A 22,259-nucleotide genomic window follows, 5' to 3' on the forward strand; every position below is an offset into this window, starting at 1 on the left:
CTCTCTTTTGTATCTCAAAAGTGATCGTCTCAAGACACAGCCTAATCCTATAGATTGTGACCTGCATCATTAACATACCTGCCTCTAATCCTGCCTCATTAACATCACAGAGGTTAGGATTTACAGCACATAGGATAATCACATCAGGTGACAAAATGGAGGACAACCACACAATGTTGGGAATCATGGCCTAGTCAAGTTGACGCACATTTTTTGGGAATACAATTCAATCCATAACAAACATCATATTTTACAGCAACATGTAAAAAAAAATTAGTATAGCAGCACTTATGAAAATACCTCGCAGTGGGAAGGGAACAGTGACGAACTAGAAGGTGTACATTATTTGCATAAAAATATGGTACTCATTTTTCTAGTATTGTGTAGCAAAACATTTCCAATGCACTAGTATTAGGGTTCTTTTAAGTTTACTTGGTAATGCTAAAATATGTCTACAACCCTAGATTTTATATATTGGGTATTTTTTGGACATCAATTTCCCTAGAAATATTGTTTTATATTAAAACAAAGTTATAACAGAATAAAACCCACAATTTAAAAACATTTTAAAGATGAAACATGAGATTTCCAAAGAGCTTGCTGTACACCACTTCCAGACATGCCCCAGACCTAGGATATAGGTGGTATTCTCTGCTGCCATTGGGGAAACTTCAGGAGAGAAGCTTGAGAAGTACTGCTTTAAGGTAGAACACTAGTGAGGAATCTCAGTGTGTTTACAGACTCAGAAGTGAATAGCTACTTCACAACTTAGAAACATGTCCTTAGGCTGGCAAGGCCAACATCGCGGAATGCCTTTTTTTGTAAGCAATGATGGGGCTCCACAATGGTTGCCTTTTATGGAAGAAAAATTTTGAAGAAATTAAGTGGTACCAGAAAGAACTGAAATATTAGTTTGCTTTTGGAGGAGTGCATCGGGGTTTGCCCTTTCCCTCCCTATCTCGAATGGAGCAAATATCAGCAGGTCTGGGGCAGTGGCTTAATAATATCATTATCACAGTTCTGATTTTACGGCTCTCTTTTTTTCACTGATAAGTCAAAGCAATGTTGTTGTTGTTGTTGTTAGGTGCCATCGAGTCAGTTCCGACTCATAGCGACCCTATGCACAACAGAATGAAACATTGCCCAGTCCTGAGCCATCCTGACAATCCTTGCTATGCATGAGCTCATTGTTGCAGCCACTGTGTCAATCCACCTCATTGAGGGTCTTCCTCTTTTCCGCTGACCCTGTACTCTGCCAAGCATGATGTCCTTCTCCAGGGACTGATCCCTCCTGACGACATGTCCAAAGTATGTAAGACACAGTCTGGCCATCCTTGCTTCTAAGGAGCGTTCTGGTTGCACTTCTTCTAAGACAGATTTGTTTGTTCTTTTGGCAGTCCATGGTATAGTCAATATTCTTCACCAACACCACAATTCAAAGGCATCAATTCTTCTTCGGTCTTCCTTATTCATTGTCCAGCTTTCACATGCATATGATGTGATTGAAAATACCACGGCTTGGGTCAGGCACACCTTAGTCTTCAAGGTGACATCTTTGCTTTTCAAAACTTTAAAGAGGTCCTTTGAAGCAGATTTATCCAACGCAATACGTCATTTGATTTCTTGACTGCTGCTTCCATGGCTGTTGATTGCAGATCCAAGTAAAATGAAATCCTTGACAACTTCAGTCTTTTCTCCGTTTATCATGATGTTCCTCATTGGTCCAGTTCTGAGGATTTTTGTTTTCCTTATGTTGAGGTGCAACCAAACTGAAGGTGTGGTCTTTGATCTTCATTAGTAAGTGTTTCAAATCCTCTTTACTTTCAGCAAGCAAGGGTGTGTCATCTGCATAACGCAGGTTGTTAATGAGTCTTCCTCCAATCCTGATGCCCCGTTCTTCTTCATATAGTCCAGCTTCTCAGATTATTTGCTCAGCATACAGATTGAATAAGTATGGTGGAAGAATACAACCCTGACGCACACCTTTCCTGACTTTAAACCAATCAGTATCCCCTTGTTCTGTACAAACAACCGCCTCTTGATCTATGTAAAGTTTCCTCATGTGCACAATTAAGGGTTCTGGAATTCCCATTCTTCCCAATGTTATCCATAGTTTGTTATGATCTACACAGTCGAATGTCTTTGCATAGTCAATAAAACACAGGTAAACATCCGTCTGATATTCTCTGCTTTCAGCCAGGATCCATCTGACATCAGCAGTGATATCCCTGGTTCCACATTCTCTTCTGAAACCAGCCTGGATTTCTGGCAGTTCCATGTCGATATACTGCTGCAGCCGTTTTTGAATGATCTTCAGCAAAATTTTGCTTGCGTGTGATATTAATGATATTATTCTATAATTTCCACATTCGGTTGGATCACCTTTCTTGGGAATAGGCATAAATATGGATCTCTTTCTAGTCAGTTGGCCAGGAAGCTGTCTTCCATATTTCTTGGCATAGATGAGTGAGCACCTCCAGTGCTACATCTGTTTGTTGAAACATCTCAATTGATATTCGATCAATTCCTGAAGCCTTGTTTTTCGCCAATGCCTTCAGAGCAGCTTGGACTTCTTCCTTCAGTACCATTGGTTCCTGATCATATGCCACCTCTTGAAATGGTTGAACATCGACTAATTCTTTTTGGCATAATGACTCTGTGTATTCCTTTCATCTTCTTTTGATGCTTCCTGTGTTGTTTAATGTTTTCCACACGGAATCCTTCACTATTGCAACTCAGGGCTTGAATTTTTTCTTCAATTCTTTCAGCTTGAGAAACGCCAAGTGTGTTCTTCCCTTTTGGCTTTCCATCTCCAGCTCTTTGCACATGTAGGACTTCCTAGAGTATTTCTGTGAGTTTATTTCCAGCTGATGCCATAACATATTCACCCAGTTGTCCCGTAGAGCCCTTAAATTCTTCAGTCTTCCCTTCCTTAAACCTTCTCTTCCTCTGCTGTCATGGACTGAATTGTGTCCCGCCAAAATATCTTTCAACTTGGCTACATCATGACTCCCAGTATTGTATGATTGTCTACCATTTTGTCTTCTGATGTGATTTCCCTATGTTGTAAATGCTATTACTATGATGTAATGAGATGGATTAGTGGCAGTTATATTGATGAGATCAATGAGTTTAGATAGTGTCTTAAGCTAATCTCTTCTGAGATAGAAAAGAGAGAAGTGAGCAGAGAGACATGTGGGAACTCATACCATCAAGAAAGCAGTGCCGAGAGCAGAGCACATCCTTTGGACCTGGGGTTCTTGTACTGAGATGCTCCCAGACCAAGGGAAGATCGATACATCGCAAGGACCTTCCTCCTGAGCTGACAGAGAAAGAAAGCCTTCTCCTGGAGCCAGGACCCTGAATTTGGACTTCTAGCCCACTGGACTGTGAGAGAATAAAATTCTCTTCGTTAAAGCCATCCACTTGTGGTATTTCTGTATAGCAGCACTAGATGACCAAGACATTCCCTATGCTAAGGGACTGGCAAATTTTTTCTGTCAAGGGCCAGATAGTAAATATTTTATACTTTGCAGGCCCTATGGTCACTACTGCCCAACTAATCAACTCTGCTGTTATAGTCAATATGTAAATGAATGGTCATGGCTGTCTTTCAATAAAACTTTATTAACAATGAAGGGGGGAGGGTGGCGATTTGGCCTGCTGGCTGTAATTTGCTGATCTCTGCTCTATGACCTCACCTAGTGAGTTCCACCATTATCCATTCATTCCCCGTATTGCAATTTCTCTCTCTCCATTCATATCTAAACAATCATTAAGTATTAGTCATTTTATCTCCTATTTTTCTAACCTGTCTTCTTCTTTCCATTTTAGCTACCACATTCCTAATTCAGATCTTTATCTTCCCTCTTCTCTCATCAGACTATCCCAACAGCCACTTAACTGGTCTCACCTCCTCCACAGGCCAGAGTAATCTTTCTAAAATGCATAATTTACCGTAACTGTCTCCTGAAAATCCATATTGTTCTTGTCATCTCAGCTGTGATTCTCCATCTTTTTGCCAACACACATGATGCATAAGTTCACTGTCGGACAACAACCCATGGGGTGCCCAGATGATGTGCAGGCTGGCTATAACTCCCCTCCTTTCCCTCCACCCAATTAGCTGAATCAGCTTTAATTTATATAAAAAAGTAAGTCGTTTACATTATTACTGCTAATAACTTTTTCCTTTCAACTCCTTACCACTGATTGTGCCATAGCAGTAACTTTTCAATCCTATGGCTGAAAAATTGCTGGTATTCTGGGCACAAATTCCTCCCTGATATGCCCTTACCAGTCCCAATGGTTTATTATTCTCTTTTGCCCTTTGTCTTCTAGCAATCAACTGACCGTCCTAGTTCTTATTATTGTTTTGCTTCTATAATCCCTGCATTTCATTCTGCAATAACATACGGACTCTGCCTTCAAGGAACCTAAAGATTACAAAGTCTCATCTTATCCTTGGGTATTTGAAGGAGTTCAGTTGGTGTATTTGGACGAGTCTGACAAGTACGACATACTTCGGGGACTAATGGGTCAGGATATTGAAATCAGGACTATCCCAGAAAACCTAGCACACATAGTTGCCCTCAGAAAACATAACAATATATGAAAAGGTTTTTTTTTTTTTAATTTGTATTTTCCAAATTTTCCACAATGAAAAGATATTATCATAAAGGAATATGTTTGAAAGTAGTCTGTCTCCTGGTCACAGTCATTCTTGTTTGTTTTTTCTTTTTAATTTTTATTGTGCTTTAAGTGAAAGTTTACAAATCAAGTCGGTCTCTCATACAAAAATTTATGTACACCTTGCTATATACTCCTAGGTGCTCTCCTCCTAATGAGCCAGCACACTCCTTCTTTCCATTCTCTATTTTTGTGTCCATTTGGCCACCTTCTGACTCCCTCTGCCCTCTCAGCTCCCATCCAAACAGAAGCTGCCCACATAGTCTCATGTGTCTACTTGAGCCAAGAAGCTTACTCCTCACCAGTGCCATTTTCTAACCCGTAGTCCAGTCCAATCCCTGTCTGAAGAGTTGGCTCTGGGAATAGTTCCTGTCTTGGGCTAACAGAAGGTCTGGGGACCATGACATCCAGGGTACCTCTAGTCTCAGTCAGACCATTAAGTCTGGTTTTTTGTTGTTGTTGTTTTTTTTTTTACGAGGATTTGAGGTCTGCATCTCACTGGTCTCCTGCTCCATCAGGGGTTCTCTGTTGTATTCCCTGTCAGGGCAGTCATAGGTTGTAGTCAGGCACCATCTAGTTCTTCTGGTCTCAGGCTGATGCAGTCTCTGGTTTATGTGGCCCTTTCTGTCTCTTGGGCTTATACTTCCTTTTTGTCCTTGGTGTTCTTCATTCTCTTTTGCTCCAGGTGGGTTGAGACCAATTGATTCATCTTAGATGGCTGCACACTAGCATTTAAGAGTCCAGATGTCACTCTTCAAAGTGGGATGCAAAATGTTTTCTTAACAGATACAATTATGCCAATTGACCTAGATGTCCCATGAAACCATGGTCCCCAAACCCCTGCCCCTGCTACACTGGCCTTCGAAGTGCACTGACCTCTCCTGTATTGTGTGTTGCCTTTCCCTTCACCTAAAATATTTCTTACCTACTATCTAATTAGTGAATACCCCTTCCCCTCCCTTCTTCCCTCCCCACTCTCTTAACCATCAAAGAATATTTTGTTCTCTGTTTAAACTATTTCTCAAGTTCTTATAATACTGGTCTCATACAATATTTGTCATTTTGCAACTGACCAATTTCACTTAGCATAATGCCTTCCAGATTCTTCCATGTTATGAAATGTTTCATGGATTCATCATTGTTCTTTATCGAAGTGTAGTATTCCATTATGTGAATATACCATAATTTATTTATCCAGTCATCCATTGATGGGCACCTTGGTTGCTTCCATCTTTTTGCTACCGTAAACAGTGCTGCAATGAATATGGGTGTGCATATATCTGTTCATGTAAAGGCTCTTATTTCTCTAGGATATATTCCAAGGAGTGGGATTGCTGGATCGTGTGGCAGTTCTATTTCTAGCTTTTTAAGGAAGTACCAAATCTATTTCCAACGTGGCTGTACCATTTTACATACCCACCAGCAGTGTGTAAGTGTTCCAGTCTCTCCACAACCTACCTTTCCAGCATTTATTATTTTGTGGGTTTTGGATTAATGCCAGCCTTATTGGAGTGATATGGAATCTCATTGTAGTTTTGATTTGCATTCCTCTAATGGCTAATGATCATGAGCATTTCCTCATGTATCTGTTAGCTACCTGAATGTCTTTAGTGAAGTGCCTGTTCATATCCTTTGCCCATTTTTTAATTGGGTTATTTGTCTTTTTGTAGTTGAGTTATTGCAGTATCATGTAGATTTTAGAGATCAGATGCTGATCAGAAATGTCATAGCTAAAAACTTTTTCGCAGTCTGTAGGTAATCTTTTTACTCTTTCGGTGAAGTCTTTGGATAAGCATACGTGTTTGATTTTTAGGAGCTCCCAGTTATCTAGTTTCTCTTCTGGTGTTTGTGCATTGTTAGTAACGTTTCGTATACTGTTTATGCCATGTATTAAGGCTCCTAGCGTTGTCACAGTCATTCTTACTTGATCAGTTCTCTTTATGACCAGGACCATTCCCTCAAAGGCAAAGGCCATCGCTTGTTTCTCACTGTCTTCTGGGTAAGGCCCTTATTTTTAATGTGATAAACAAGTAAGCCATTACCACAAAAAAAAAAAAACAAAAAACAAAAAACAAAAAACCAAACCCCATGCCGTTGAGTCAATTCCAACTCATGAAGTAAAGCCATTACGTTATATATATTCATGGCTTGCTTCTGTCAACCTTTCAACCATGCAGGTACCTAGCCAAGGGCCTGGTCCTTAGCACTTCCTCAGAAAATGTTTGTTGAGTGAAACAATCAGTAAATCAATAATGAAACGGAATTTTTACAACGTACAGAAAATATTTTAAAATAAGTCTTCATTGGACAGATGAGGAAAGTAAAGCACAGAAAAAGTAAATAACTTGCCAAAAGTCACACAACTTGAACCACAGGTATTCTGATTTCAAAGTCTGTTCCATAAAAGAATATTGCATTTTTTTTTTTTTTTTTACTTTATTAAGTTTCTAACTGAGCTATCCATTTACAGTCATCTTTCAATTTTCAAAAGCCATTGGCCAAACTGGTAAGTTCTTGTGAGTTGACCCAAATAAAATCTAATAAGCTCATAAGATACAGTCTGTATTTTAACCACCGAAAACATTGAAAGTAATCTTCTATATTTATCTTATTTATTTAGGTAACACTGTTAAAAATTAAATCACTATCTTTCCATCTGGTTTTCATAAAGCACAAACATGATGGCTAACTTATGTGGCATTTAAAGATTTGGAAATATGGTGCAAAAAAGTACATTTTATCTTTCACATTTTTTCTTTCAGCTTCTACGTTAGCACTTGCTTTTTTTTAATTTTTAAATGTAATGCATTAAAATTTTCAGGTAAAAATATTTGTGTACATTTCCCCACTGTGATTAATGCTTTCTATTAATGACCATGTTAAGAAACATAGGACTTGTCTGAAGAAGATGATGATGACGCAAAGACAAATGTCTGAAGCCATGTCAAATTAAGGGGAAAAAAAGCTGTATGTAGACTGTCAACTAAATTATATTGTATAGTCAAACAAAACTGATTCCAAAGTGACATAACCTTGAATTACTATTCTCAAGACAACTAAGTCAATGGGAATACATAAATGTAAACATTTTATCCTAATGTTGGAGCAAACTGAAAAGAGCAGGTTTGGTAAAACTTACCTTCTTCTTTGTCTTGACTGGGTAGCAGCACACACAAATCAGCGTTGTTATTCTGCTGTCTTGATATAGCATTTGAACGGCTCTGTGCCAGAAGACATAAGCTGAATGTCAGTTTGCCAAGAGCATTATAGAGCGCTGCAGGGAATACTATAGTGAGCCCTGTTCTTGTGGGTGGATAAAAAGAGGAATGTCAGAGGGAATACCATAGTGAGCCCTGTTCTTGCGGGTGGATCAAAAGGGGAATGTCAGAGACCAAACTCCCTCAGCTTCCCTCAGCTTACTTCCTGGCTTTCCTTTTCTCCTCAAAATTTCCCTTCGTCTTCATTCTTCCCACTTCCACATCTTTCCTCCTATCTCATCCTAACCCTTCTCCTTAATCTCTTGATCTCATCCTGAAATACTGCTCAATCAGTTAACTGCTCTTCCCCACCCCTACTCAAACTATTACTATCTCCCTCTGCACAAGACCCTTTCATTCAGCTTGCCAATATGCTGTTGATTTTCTATCCAAACCCAACTTCCTCTTGATCCTGCCATTTCCTCCAACTGTCATCCCATGTTTCTCCTTCAGGTCATTGCCAAACTTCTGGAAAGATAATTGTCCTCATCCCCTGACTATAGCTGCTGCGCACCTACTCAGACTATAACCCTTTGCTAACTGATTCTGTTCCTCCCAATTTCCTGAAACATTTCTCTCCAACACCCACCTGTTTTGGGTAATATGACTCTCACTCACCTTTTCTGGTTCTTCTTACTTCTCTGGCAATGCCTTCTCTCTCTCTTCTCCTACCTGCCATCCCCTACATGAATATAGGCTGCAAAGTTGGGTTTTGGCTCAAACAGTATCTCAAACAGTCTCAACTATTATTCTGTGTCAGTCAATGCCAAATCTTTTGCTTTAGCTTTGAGTTCTTTTCTAGATTCTTGGACATGTGTTTCCATTTGTCTCCTGGATATCTCTATTTTAATGTCTTAACTCAGACTTAAGGTTATTCATGAATCTATTCAATTATTAATTCAATATAAATTTGAATGCCTACTATGTTAGAAAAATGTTAAGCTGCTGTAAAAGACTCTAAATACAGTGACTTTAATAAGATATTTATTTTTCTCTTATATTACAGAATAGCAGAGCAGCTATGCTCCACAAAGGCATTCAAGGACCCAGGGCCCTTCCAAATTGTGGCCTTGTTCTCCTAAGGTATTGTCTAGGTCCGTATGGCCAGAGCTGGAACATGGCCCTGTCAGCGTGTGAAAGGAAGAGAAAATGGAAGAGTGCACACTCAATGTTTTCATGCCAAGCCCCAGCAGTGGTCCACACTGCTCCAGCTCACATCTCATTACCCTGACCGTGGCCACCCCTAATTGCAGAGAAGGCTGAGACACAGGGTCTTTAGCTGGATGGCCCTGTGCTCTGCCAAACTCTATGTTCATGGAAAAAAGGGGGTGGTCCGCTAGGCATTGTACCAACCATCAAAATTTACTGTTTATAATAATTTTCTTCCAAATCTGTTTTTTGTTCAGATTCTTCTATGAAGGGCACTATCGTCCTTCCAGCCAACCTGTTTTAAAACACTCAAGACATCTTTAATGCTTAATCTACCTTTCGTAACTCTCTCTTCCATATCACCACAATTTTCCAAAGAATAGTGTAGTCTTCTTCTATTCTATGTACCCATCCTTTTCCACTTTCCCTGGCAGATCTGAAGTGTTGGCGTTCATTATCAATTATCTGAAAAAAAGACAGCAGCTTCCTGACTGGTCCCCTTGTGTCCAGTCTTGTTCTGCTCTTCTTCATCTTTGACATTTCTCAGTAGACTTCCTGAAGCATATAAAATCCCAGTGAGTAAAGGAATAAAGTACAGACTCCTCAGCATGGTATTCGATGTTTTTGTTTGAGGGAGTGTGGGTTCTTGTTTAGGCTTGGTGGGATTGGCTACAACCCTAGTTCCCATCCAGTCTTCCTCCACTGGCCCTGATGTGCTCTACAATAGACATTGTACATGCTCCCTGATTTTATCCTCTGCACATTCATTCATCTTTCTCTCTTGTTTTGCAATGTTGTTCTACATTTACAAATCCAAATGCTCTCAATATTTCAAGGTCTAGTTCAAATTCCACCTCGTCCACAAAGCTTCCTTTGTTTCTTTTAGGAAAATGTTGTTTCATCTTCCTCTGACCTTCTACAAAACCTTATCTGTACTTATCTTAACTATTTTTGTATTATAGCTTACAGGTACATGCCTCACTTTCTATGCTGTTGTAGTTGGCTGCCATTGAGTTGGCCCCCAACTCATGGTGACCTATGCACAACAAAATGAAACGCTGCCTGGTCCTGTGCTATTTTCATGATTGCTTGCAGATTGGACCTCGTGATTCATAGGGTTTTCATTGTCTGATTTTTGGGAGTAGATTTGCCACGCCTTTCTTCCTAGTCTGTCTTAGTCTGGAAGCTGCGCTGAAACCCGTTCAGCATCACAGCAACACACAGGCCTCCACTGACAGATGGGTCGTGGGTGTGTACGAGCTGCATTGGCTGGAAACTGAACCTGGGTCTCTAGCATGGAGGGCAAGAATTCTATCATTGAACCACCTTTTCACTAAAGGACTGATTATTACTCATGGAAAGATATTCACTGACTCAAAATATTGGTGAGGCCTAATCATTAATTTGGGAAGACTAGTTTAGAATAATAGTAATTGGTATTGGGGTTTTATAACTTTAGTAACATTGATACAGGTTTAAAAGAATTATCATAAAAATGTGAATATTTTCTCCGACAAGACATACTTCCCTTACTTCCCTTAGGATTATCTAAATCCTTATGAGGTCTGTAGTATTTGAAATACCATTCTTTTTTTTTTTCACTAATGTTTTCCAGTGAAGACAAGAATATTGAAATAATTTTCATTATAATTATTCTGTGGTATTTCCAGACATGGTTAAAAGTAAGGTTATGAAAACTCTTAGTTGAAAGACCCTTTTCATAGGATTTTCCTATTGAATTTTACAGCCTGGAGATATTACAATTCTCAAGATATTTTTCCTCAAATGTCCAACGTTTTTCCAAGCAAGAACTCCAAATCTTTTGACATTTATGTATCTGAGACATTGGTAAAATCAAACTAGCATTTCAATTCTGGCAATTCTACATTTGCCTCTGGAATTAGGGCAAGATTTTAAAGTGGCAGGAGCTCTTAAATGTTTCATGGAAAAGAAGAAAAACATGCTATAAAAGTGGCCAAACCATGAGATAGGAAGGAGAAGGAAGGAGTGTGTGATCAACCAGGTCCTCCAGGATTCTGTGGGATAAGTTCCTTCACAATCCACGAGCTACTTCCTGGCTGTAGGTCTGACAGTTTTGGAAATTGCTTTAACCCTTTCAGGAAGCACCCTACCATTATCGACCTGGCTAAATTTGGTCATTTCTATCCGGTCTATACTTTATTCTGGAGTTCTACAGACTTTAGCTAGAAGTGCCAATTTATTAATTATGGAATCTTGGCAAGTTACGTTACCCTCTCTGATGTGCATTATGGAGGCTTCAACTGTGATGGTGCTGATATGGGCATTTATTTTACTATATTTTGGTTACTGGAAATATGGTGTAGTGGTTAATTGCTACGGCTGCTATCTTCTGGGATTACAACCCAGAAAACCCTATGGAGCAGTTCTATTCTATAAATACATAGGGTCGCCATGAGTTGGAATCGACTCAAAGGCATTTAACAACAACAAAAAATCTTGGTCCTCTTGATCTACATATTTTCTGGAGCAACAGACAGAACTTGCAGATATGAAACTGTTCAGTAGCAATGCAAGGCAGTACATGCCTAAAAGTCACATTTGTTGTTGAACATTTACAGACTATACCTTCCAAAGGAGATGATAGAACCATGTGTTTGAATAATTTCTCTCTCTGTGTGTAATACACATTAAATAGGACTGGGAAGAATTTTAAGAAATTGTAAGCTTTCACATTTCAGCCCCAACTAACAGAATACCACTAGAGTTTATTATTTAAGAATTCTTTCAGGGTTATTTTTGGAACCAAGAGACCTGTCTGTGACAAGTCTTTCCTGTCCTGCCTACAAATGTCACCCATGTACCATTACTTTGACATATATGGTGAAGCATCAAATATGCAGAAACCACTGAATTGATGAGCTAACAAAATATACATGAGCACCAGGAAATTAACAAGATGATGGCCCCAGGTTAGCGCGAGGCACAATATCACTCTGCTCTGTGTGGTTTTCTGGCATGCTTATTAAACTCCTGGACAAGGAAATGTTTCTACCTGTAGATTGAGATATGAGAAATGATACTCCCAATCTAGCAATACTATTTGTAATAAAGCAGTCTTTGTGTGGAGAAAATAAAACTACAAGCTTTGTACACTTGTAAACCACGAGTAGCTCACAAATTATTATTCCTGTTTTACTCTCAGACTGAAAAAAGACTTTTCAAAGGGATATATTTCAGTCTGTTAAAAAAAAAAAAAAAAAAAAAAAGGTCCAGGTTCTGTCAGCCTAATCTCATTACACGTGTAGCCATTACAGTCAAAATGAGTTTCCTCTGAGTAAGTTTGGGTGGGTTTCAAAACCAGTTCTCGGAGGAAAAGGGTCATTATGCTGAAGTAGCATGTTACTGAATGGAGCTTCCTAGGATACTGGGATACTCACACTCCTGTTTTCTCAAGCCATGGAGTGATGAAATGAATAATACATGCTTTGTTCAATCCAAAACTCAGCTGAATGACAAAGGGAGAGAGAAATCACTTAAAATGCATACTATTAATACCTTGTTCAAGGTTTTATTTCCTAAGAAGGAACAAACAGCCTTGGAAAAATAGGCTCTCAATACTTCTCTCTTGCTTCTATCTTATGTCCTTCGACTAGTCTCTTTATCACATGCATTCTACCTAGGACCATTTTACAGCTGGCCAATTCCTTCTTTCTGAGCACTCTGCTTCCATTCCCTTCTTCGTTCTTTAATGTAAAACCGCATCCCCTCAGAATGTAAACCAAGGGACTTGTTGATGTCTTGCTGATGCTCCAAACGACGATTACTGTATTTTGACAGGGACTGGAATTGCTCTGTATTGTCTTTAGGGCCTAGAAAGGTCTCTGACACACATAGAAAATCAAACCAGTTGTCATCCAGTTGGCCTGACTCCTGGCGACCCCATGTGTGTTGGAGCAGAGCTGTGCTCCACACAGTTTTCAGGAGCCGATTCTTCTGAAACAGATCCCCAGAACTTTCTTCTGAGGTGCCTCTGCGTGGGCTTGAACCGCCAATCTTTTAGTTAGAAATCAAACTGAACAGTTAACTTTTGCGTCACTCAGGAACTCCACACACAGTAGATCTTCAGTAAATCCTTCAACCACTGACTGTACTGTGGAAACCCTCTCTGCTGGCAACTACTTGTTAAACATACCATAAAAGAGGAAGCCTTGATGTGCACGTTTTCACAGATACGGATTGTAATGGCTACATGTGTAATGAGAGCAGGGTGGTAGACCGCTGGGTTGTAAAGCACAATGTTCAGACAAGAACCCCCATACTGAGACACTGGGGCAGAAATGTCCGGTGGCATTTACTCTGTATTTACCGGTTTTCCTTGAAAGTTGATCAATGAGAGTTTGTTTGTTCATAGTTTTTAGTATCACTATGAAGTTGAGGATTTGAACATCTTGGTGTGTTCTAATCCATTGCTGTTATTATTCTTAAATGTGACATCTATACCATTGGTAAATGCAATATCATTTTCCTTTTCTTGAAGGTGCTTTCATGTCTGCAAGTGATTCACACAGAGTTCCCTTCATTGTGCTTGGGAGAGGTGAAACACCCCCTTCGCTTCTCTTTTCCTTCAAAGACAGTGGGAAAAGACCAGAACACCCCTTTCAAGTCAACTACTGGTGATTCCAACATTTCCCTCTTTCTCCTTTTCTCTCTCCTCAATGTCTAGTCTTCTGCTTAGATAAACTGAGGCCTAGAGGGGCTGTGGTTTTGATTAGGCCTCTGTGTCATCCACCTGGCAAAGATCTCTAGTTCCAATTATTTGCATCCCTCCTTAGAATGTGGGGTGACATGTCACACACTCTCCACTCTTTGGTGATACCACTTGGTCTCAGTTTTGGGTCTTAGATGCCAATTATGGAGCAGTAGGAAAAGTCCCACTTAGTATATTGTTGTATAAACAACTTATTTTAGGTTGAATATTGTTTGATTTCTTTTCTCCTTCAATATTCTCTTTGGTGAAAATTTTAACTTGATTTTGCTGGTCTAAGAATATTGAGGGAAGACAGATAATATTGCCTGTGTGCAGACATTCCTAATTCTGCTGAGCCTGGGTACAGATCCAGATTTTTATATAGGATGGGCTGGTTTATGTGTGTGTGTTAGGGGATACAGGTTGGTCATCTTGCTGAAAGGGAGGGGTATTGAAATTTCATTTATAGAATTCTTTATACCATGTTGAAATAACATTGGTCATCAATATAATAGAAGGGGGGCCCTATAGAGAGTAGAATGGGTCATAAAGCTCCCTGATGCCCTTGTTGCTGCTGCTATAGCCTGTGAGACAATGGAAGGAAGTTTTTGTGGGCCCCTATATCCGTTCTCACAGGAAAAAGATGTCACATTCCAATGGGCAATTGAAGAGAGTTTAACAAAGGAACCATTTATGAAAGATGGGAAACCAACAAGGGATGATGAAGCACCTCGTAGCTAGCAACAGCAGGAAGCTATTACCTCCCCTAGGAGCAAGGAGTAAGGAGAGGGAAGTTGTGGCTGTTGCTATAGAAGAGAACTGCCAGATAGAAGAGGTGACCTTTAGTAGGGACATCCAGTCATGCCAACCTGTGGCCTAGCAGAGAGAGAACTGACCTCTTTCTCTTCCTGTCCTCTGACCTCCTGCTGGCACCTCCCCTTGGATGATCCAGACCTGAAGCCAACTGGAAGCCACAGGGCAGGAGAACCCACCGAGGCAGCTATAAAGACCAGTCTTCTGGGGTGGAGGTCGCCAGGTCAGCATGATAGAGAGCATATCAGTAGGAACAAATGGAGACTATCCATTCTAGACTCACTCCTTGTCTAGGGAAAAGCTGTCTGCTAATGGATGATCCTATTGCCGTTTTTAATGCTATGTTGACCTCTCTGACTCCGATGTTATCTGCAGTCAGGTCAACTTTTCATAACTTTATGGTTCTAGGCAGAAATTTCATGTCCTTCTCCACAGTTCTCCCCATGCCCAGCAATTCCTCACATGCCTATCTATGTTCTGGAAAAGGAAACAGAGAACAGGCCACCCACCATTTGGTTGCATCCAACCCTTCTCTCAGTTCACTTTTACTCCATTCCCCTTATTCAAGTCTGAACCCCTATGACATTTCCCCCTTCTTTGCCCAAGGAAAGCCTCATCAATTGATCTTCGTACTTGTTCCTGATAAGCAAAGATGCAGCCTCAGAATCTTTCTTAACCTAGTTCTTTAGGGAACAAATTAGTAAATTGGAGTCAGAGTGCAAACTTTTTATCCCTGGTCTACTGGGTTTTTTTTTTTTTTATGGGTTACCTTGAACTGGACGCCTGGATGTTTCTATGCTTTTTTGAATAGATCCCTTCCCATTTATCCTGGAAAATGTTTGCTTAACCCAATTTTTTTTTTTTGAAGCATCTAAATGATAGCATTATCCTTAGCTGAAAGGCTTTCTTGAGCTTTCTAAACGATGAGAGCGCACCACTTAACTTTCACTGTAAGTTTCTTTTCCATTGTCCAGTGCAGGTCCAGCATTTCTTCCTTTGCTTACTACTTCTCACTATGTCTGACCACACTTTCGCTTCCAGGCTCTGATTGAAGTTTTGATTCTCTCACTTAGGAATTGCTGCTCCCTCTCTGGGATCCATAATAATAGCAATAGCTCACATTTATAGAATGCTTTCCATTGCACAAAATACATGCACATGTATTTATGAGCTTCTTATCAAAGGCAACCTTTTGCGATATAATTATAGAATTTTGGATTTTTTGTTTAAGGGACTATGTTGCTCTTTAGATTCTTACTAATCTAACTATGGCTTTTAGTCACCCACTTAAAAATATTTTTCTACACACAAATTTCAGGGCTGCTTCCCTCCACATTTTCATGAGTATTTTTCTCCTGAATTACATAGGTAATTCCGGCTTTATAGAGTTGGTCAAAGGAAGTAAGCTTTTAGAAAAATAAATGTGTAAAACAAACCTCTGATTTAGGAATTGAATTAAAAACACTTTCCTCCTCCAAGCTGATATTCAACAACTGAACTTAACTAAACCCAGGTCCACATAATGCATTTCTTAGCAATTTATTCATGATCTCAGAAACATACTGACAGGCACTTTTAGGATGCTTCTTCAGAAGTGTTCTTTTTGAAGATATTTTCTAATCCTTTCCTTTTTCTTAGAAAGGGAACTAGTTTGTTTGACACATTTCAGCTGGTCCTTAGAGAAAGCTACAGATGAAATTTACTACATTTCCTGTGGTATTTTATTAGAAGGGGCTTTTTTAAGATAGTCTTTTTTCCTTTTTAAAGGTTGTAGCACCAGTGCCTTTCCTCTTTGCCATAATTCCTCCAGGTGCTTAGGATAAGCTTGTAAAGCTTTCTACCATCATAGGTCTTTCTTTAAGCTGGAAGCCCTTCCTGAGCTTTTTAAAATAATGAGACCTCAGCAGGAAAATTTATGATAATATTCCTTTTCCTCCCAGCCTAACTGATTGAACCTCACATCAATTCATAACTGGCTATTGGAGTGTAAGACAATGGCAATAAACAATGAAAAAGGTTTCCTAGGTGCCCTGATCTCTTTATAAGAAAGGAAATGACCAAGAGATTTCATGTTAGCCCATAGAGTCAATGGATAAATTGTGATAGCACTATTAGTCTTGAGTCCTGAGTCTGGCTCCTCTATTTTATTTTTCCAGTTTATTTGCTTCCCTTACACAATGGCTTTGGAAAAAAGAAAACAGAAAGAATTGAAATTTAAGAGTTTCTCTTGGTGTTGTTAGCTGCTGCTGAGTCAGCCCCAGCTCATGGAAACCCCACACACAACGGAACCAGCTGTGGATCAGCCCATTGGGATCCATAGAGTGTTTTTGATTTTGTTGACTAATTTTCAAAGTAGATCACCAAGGCTTCCTTCCTAGTCTGTCTTAGTCTGGAAGTGCCATTGAACGTAAGCCTCCAGGGACAGGTGGGTGGTGGCTGCACAGGGGGTACATTTGCCAGAAATCAAACCAGGCTCTCCTTCACGGAAGGTGAGAATTCTATCACTGAATCACCAGTCTCTTTTAGCCTCTTTTAAAGCTCCATTTGTTTCCCCAAGAGTTTCCAGATCATGGTTAATCTAGAGACTTCAGCTTTATCATTCTCATGGCACTTTCTCTTTTCTATATTTAGGCCACCAACACCCCAGGGAGTGTCTTTAAAAATAATTGCTCAAGCAAATGAGTATCTTTAGGAGGACAGATCTATGGCCAAATCATTGCAAAGGCCAACTGCCATTTCTTCAGGGAAGCAAGCAGACAGAGGCACACTTTGGAAGCAGAAGTGACAAAAACCCTCAAGGTTGCTGCTTTATCTTTTTACTCCTCAGAGAAGCTGGTGGCTGAACTAAAAGTGTGAGTCACCTATGGCAAGTTGTTAGTTACATTTTTCGAGAAAGCAGTAAATGGTAAACACACTCTTCATTTTCCTTCTATTTCCCTACCTTGCCCATGGTTCGGTGGTGAGCTTCGTGCAGTCTCTTTATTCAAGTTTTACTTCCTTTTCCGCTCCATTTGTTACTGAGAGCTCCAACTCATGTGTGTCCATGAAGTTGGCTCTAATTCTTTGGGGGAGTGGAGGAGTTTGCCAGAGGAGCCCAGGTGAGGAGCTCGATATTTTGATTAAACATAGCCAGTCCCTTCACTACTCTTTTACTGCTCTGATTTAAAGGCTTGATAATTCCTGGATTTTATTTCCTATAGCCCATGACAGAAATGGGGTGCAGATGGGGGGAGATTGATTTCAGGACATATTAAAAATCTAAACTCTGTACTAAATTTGGGAAGGATATAAATGGATTTCAGATTCAGTGTTAAGATCCCTGCCAAAGTAAAATTAAAAAATTTCATTTTACAGAGCCTTGAGAAAAACAAAAAAATGATTTTGTAATAAATGTCAATGTTGACCCTTCTATATGGGGATGAATGTAGTTCAAATAGTCTGTTTAGTGTAACAAGGACTTTGCTTTGATGGCTTTGTGGGTTGTGAGCTCTTTGAGGGCAGGAGAGTGTCATGTGACCCATTTCTGCCTCTGAGCCACCAGAAAGCATGGCACACAGTAAGCATTCAAGAAATGTCTGTTCGATAAATAGCTTAATAGTAAACCAGTCTTTGTTGTTGCTAGTTACCACCAAGCTGGCTCCGACTCATGCTGAACCCACGTGTGACAGAACGAAACACTGCCTTTTCTGTACCATCTTCACGACTGTCGGTATGTTTGAGTCAGTTGTAGCTATCGTGTCAATCCTTCTCCACTTTACCAAACATGATGTCCTTCTTCAGCAATTGGCACCTCCTAATTTTTTTTAATGTCACTTCTAAAGCAAGCAGGTCAATGTCTTCAACAATATTCTGTGATCCATAAGGGTTTTCGTTGGCTAATTTTTAGAAGTAGATGGCCAGATCTTTCTTCCTGGTCTGTCTTCATCTGGAAGCTCTGCTGAAACCTTTCTACCAAGGGTGACCCTGCTGGTGTTTCGGACACCGGTGGCATAGCTTCCAGCATCATAGTGACATGCACGCCACCACAATATGAAAAACTGACAGATTTGGGTGGAGGGAATTAGTCCTGGACCTCAGATAAGTTTAGGCAAACGATTATAGGAAAGAGAAACAGAAAGAAAGAAAGAAAAAGCCCTCCATTCAACTAAGTTTTCTCAAATATAGGTGGACCAATAATCCAAAGCAGAAGATGAACCTGAATAGATCCAAGTTTCTTCCACTTGCGATTTTTGAGGTAAAAAAGCTTTTTTAAAAACAAATTATACTACTATGAAACCTCTGAATGTTTGATGTGGAAGTCTTTTTTAACACCCATAAAAAAGAAAAAAAAAAAAACTTCTTTCATTATTTCAAAAGCAGGGAAATGGTTTTGAGTTTCCTTGAACATTTTAGAATTTAAAAGAATTTCTCATGCATGAATAAAATCAGATTTTCATCAAAAGGCTTTTAAAAACTACACGTTTCTCCATAAAACAAAACTTTTCAGAGTAATCTCTTACACAAAAGGTTTTTCTTTCTTTCTTCTTTCTTTCTTTTTTTTTTTTTTTTTAACAAATCATTAGAGTGTTCTGTGTGAGGAAAATAAAATTCAAAATTATTCAGTAAAATATTTTTCTTTCATTTTTTATTGCTACTGTGAATAAGAAAGCATTAAAAAGGATGAATGACTATAGATGAAAGTTAGTCTGCCAAACACACACACACAAAAAAGATTCTTTTAATGTTTTGGTCACGAACTCTGACAATGATAAATCACTTTTCAGCAGCTGCAGACAGCTGTTAAAGTCTGGAGCCTACAACACTTAATTGGGGAAGTGTGTTAAAAATTAAAGGGCCAGTGTCCCATTAGGTTACATGAACACTTTGTTCTACAGACCCACAGAGTGCATTCCAAGGTTCGGGAAAGAACATGCTACTCTCTCAATTCAATAGACTAAAAACTTCAGGTGAGATAATGTAAAATGTAAAATATACCTCTCTCTGAAACAAGAGGCAGTGTACAATAAAGGAAGGCGTTCAAATGCCTTCATTTGGTGAGCAGTTTTCATATTTTTGATGATGAGATGTGGATTGTTGTTCTTAGCTGCTGTCGAGTCGGCCCCCACTCACGTGGTACCTACGCACAAGGGGATTGGACTGTTGTGATTCATAGGGGTTTTTCACTGGTTGATTTGTGGAAAATCAGATGGCCTTTCTTCCTAGTCCTTCTTAGTCTGGAAACTTTGCTGAAATCTGTTCAGCATCATAGCAACATAAATGTCCACTGCGGACGAGTGGTGGCTGAGCTTGAGGAGAATTGGCCGGGAATCAAACCCGGGCCTCCTGTGTGGAAGGCAAGAATTCTACCACTGAACCACCACTGCCCTCCAGATAGACATTAGCTGCTCTTTTATTTCAGTTCTTTGAATTGGCTACAGCTAATTGCTTCAATGTGGGCCTTCTTAAAATTGGTAAAATTTGCCCAGGTTTAACTTATTAAAACATTGACTGCTAACTGAAAGACTGGCGGTTCAAAACCACCCGCAGCTCTGCAGGGGAAAGATGTGGCAGTCTGCTTCTGTAGAGATTTACAGCCTTGGAAGCCCTATGAGGTTGCTATGAGTTGGAATCCACTCGATGGCAGTGGGTTACCTTATTAGAGACGATTCCCCACCCCACCAAACAAGAAACAAAAGAAATAAAAGAAAAAAAGTTTATTGTGTTGCTTGTTTTTTTTATTCTGATAATGTTTGGGCAGTGAGATACCCCAGTTTGTTTAGGGACTTCCTCACCTCAGATTTTTTTTCATTAGGATATTTCAAACCTGTTGAAGTCACATTATCTATTTAAGACTCCCAATTGCTGAGATTGGGTTCTTCTGAAGCAAACTTTGGTGACTGTACCTGGTTTGGTTTTGTTTTTTTTCCCCAAAGTGTGTTCCACAGTGGACATATATATTCTGCTAAACTCTAAAGAGACTCAACTGATGGTTTTATTTTATTTTTTTTGCATGGGTAGCAAGTGTGTAAAATTAAACATCATATATCTGTTTGAAGAGGGACACTTCCCATTGAGTAACTGTCGGCAGGTCATTTCTCCTCTGTAAAATCCCGACAGTCAGGAAAGGGAGTAGTTCTGTCTCACACTCCGTAGCAAAGGTGATCTCTGGGAATTGTTTGCTGAGTAATTCACTGTTACACGATACATCATTTTTATTGGTCATAAGGCAGATGTCACCAACAGCGGAGTTTGTCCAAGGCTGGCTCTGAAATTTCCTTTAAGACATTATGCTTCCAATCAGGCAGAACATTGTCGTCAACTATTGCAGATTGAAAGATCGTGTTGCAGCACCCAAGGACTGTTTATGGCTTTTCCAGCTCCACGCAGAGTGGGTGGTGGAGAGTGGCCTCGTGTAAGCAGATTTGTTACAGTCATGATGCATCTACAAGTGTTGCTCCTGGTTGCTAGTGAAGAGAATTTGGGGAGAAATGTACCATAAATATGTGTGATGGTATAAAGTTCGTATTTGGTAAAGCAGATGGGTTTATATCAGGGATAAACCAGTTGCCATTGAGTTGATTCTGACTCATAGTGACTGCATGTGTGTCAGAGTACAACTATGCTCCACAAGGTTTTCGATGGCTGATTTTTTGAAATAGATCACCAGGCCTTTCTACCAAGGCACCTTGGGGTGGACTTGAACCTCCAATCTTTCAGTTAACAGCTGAGCATTTTAACTGTTTGCACAACCTAGAGATGGGAACAAAAGAGACCCACCTGTAAGTCAGTAAGAGGTATTCTATATAGAAGCTTCTGTCTGAAGCAGCCATATCTATTGCTTAAAAAACAAAGATGAATGGCTTCAAATTCATTTGAATGCATTGCTAATTTTAATTAGAGAGACAGGTTTGCACAGTGTCATTGCTAACCTACTGGAAAATGACCATGGTGTCATGATCTATAATGGCAGAACTTACAAGAGCCTCAAAATCACTGACCTACCTCAAAATTGAGGCAAGGTTATACTAATTCTCTACATGAAATTTAAACTTCAATCTCCCACGAATGTGGAATGATTCTATCTCATTGCCAAAATAGTTAAGAGCAGCAGAGTGAGGTATAGATTTCATGTATACATAGCAAGAGTGGTAAGATGGCTCATGCCCACATATTATGTCAAGCCCTACCTTCTCTTTGTTGCCCCATTATTTACAGGGTGAGGATGACTATGTATTTGTAAGGTTAACAATAACTGTTGTAAAGAGATAAACTTTAAAATTTCAATGGCTTAATAAAATGAAAGTTTCCTCTCAAATTATAGTCCACTGTGGTTCTTCTTGGTCAGTTGGCTCTATCCCATCTGATTCAGGGAGCCCTGGGATTCAGGGACCCAGGATTCTTTATTCTCATGTGGCTCCCAAAGTAGCCCTGTGGGATGATATCCTGCACACATCCCACTGGTCAGAACTTAGTCACAAGTCAGACCTAGATGCAAGGAGTCCTGGGAAATGCAGTCCCTGATTGGACAGCTAGATATCTCTACCACAGCATAAGGATCTCATTCTATCTAATCTAATCTAACCTAATCTAATCCAATTTAGTCTAATCTAATCTATCTTCTGTCTGTTTCTATCCCTCCCCCA

At 39.7% G+C, this 22,259-nt stretch overlaps 1 long non-coding RNA gene across 1 annotated transcript in view; it reads left to right on the forward strand.

The window, feature by feature from the left end:
- Positions 1 to 17,602: 17,602 nt before the first annotated feature.
- The window catches only part of LOC135227603 (uncharacterized), a 31,997-nt gene continuing 27,340 nt past the window's right edge, over positions 17,603 to 22,259 (forward strand). Inside the window, exons 1-2 of the long non-coding RNA XR_010317755.1 lie at positions 17,603 to 18,346; positions 18,802 to 18,871. This is a non-coding gene — a long non-coding RNA (uncharacterized LOC135227603). The remainder of the gene's footprint in view (positions 18,347 to 18,801; positions 18,872 to 22,259) is intronic.

This window comes from Loxodonta africana, chromosome 14, assembly GCF_030014295.1.
Source record: "Loxodonta africana isolate mLoxAfr1 chromosome 14, mLoxAfr1.hap2, whole genome shotgun sequence".
Taxonomy (NCBI): domain Eukaryota; kingdom Metazoa; phylum Chordata; class Mammalia; order Proboscidea; family Elephantidae; genus Loxodonta; species Loxodonta africana.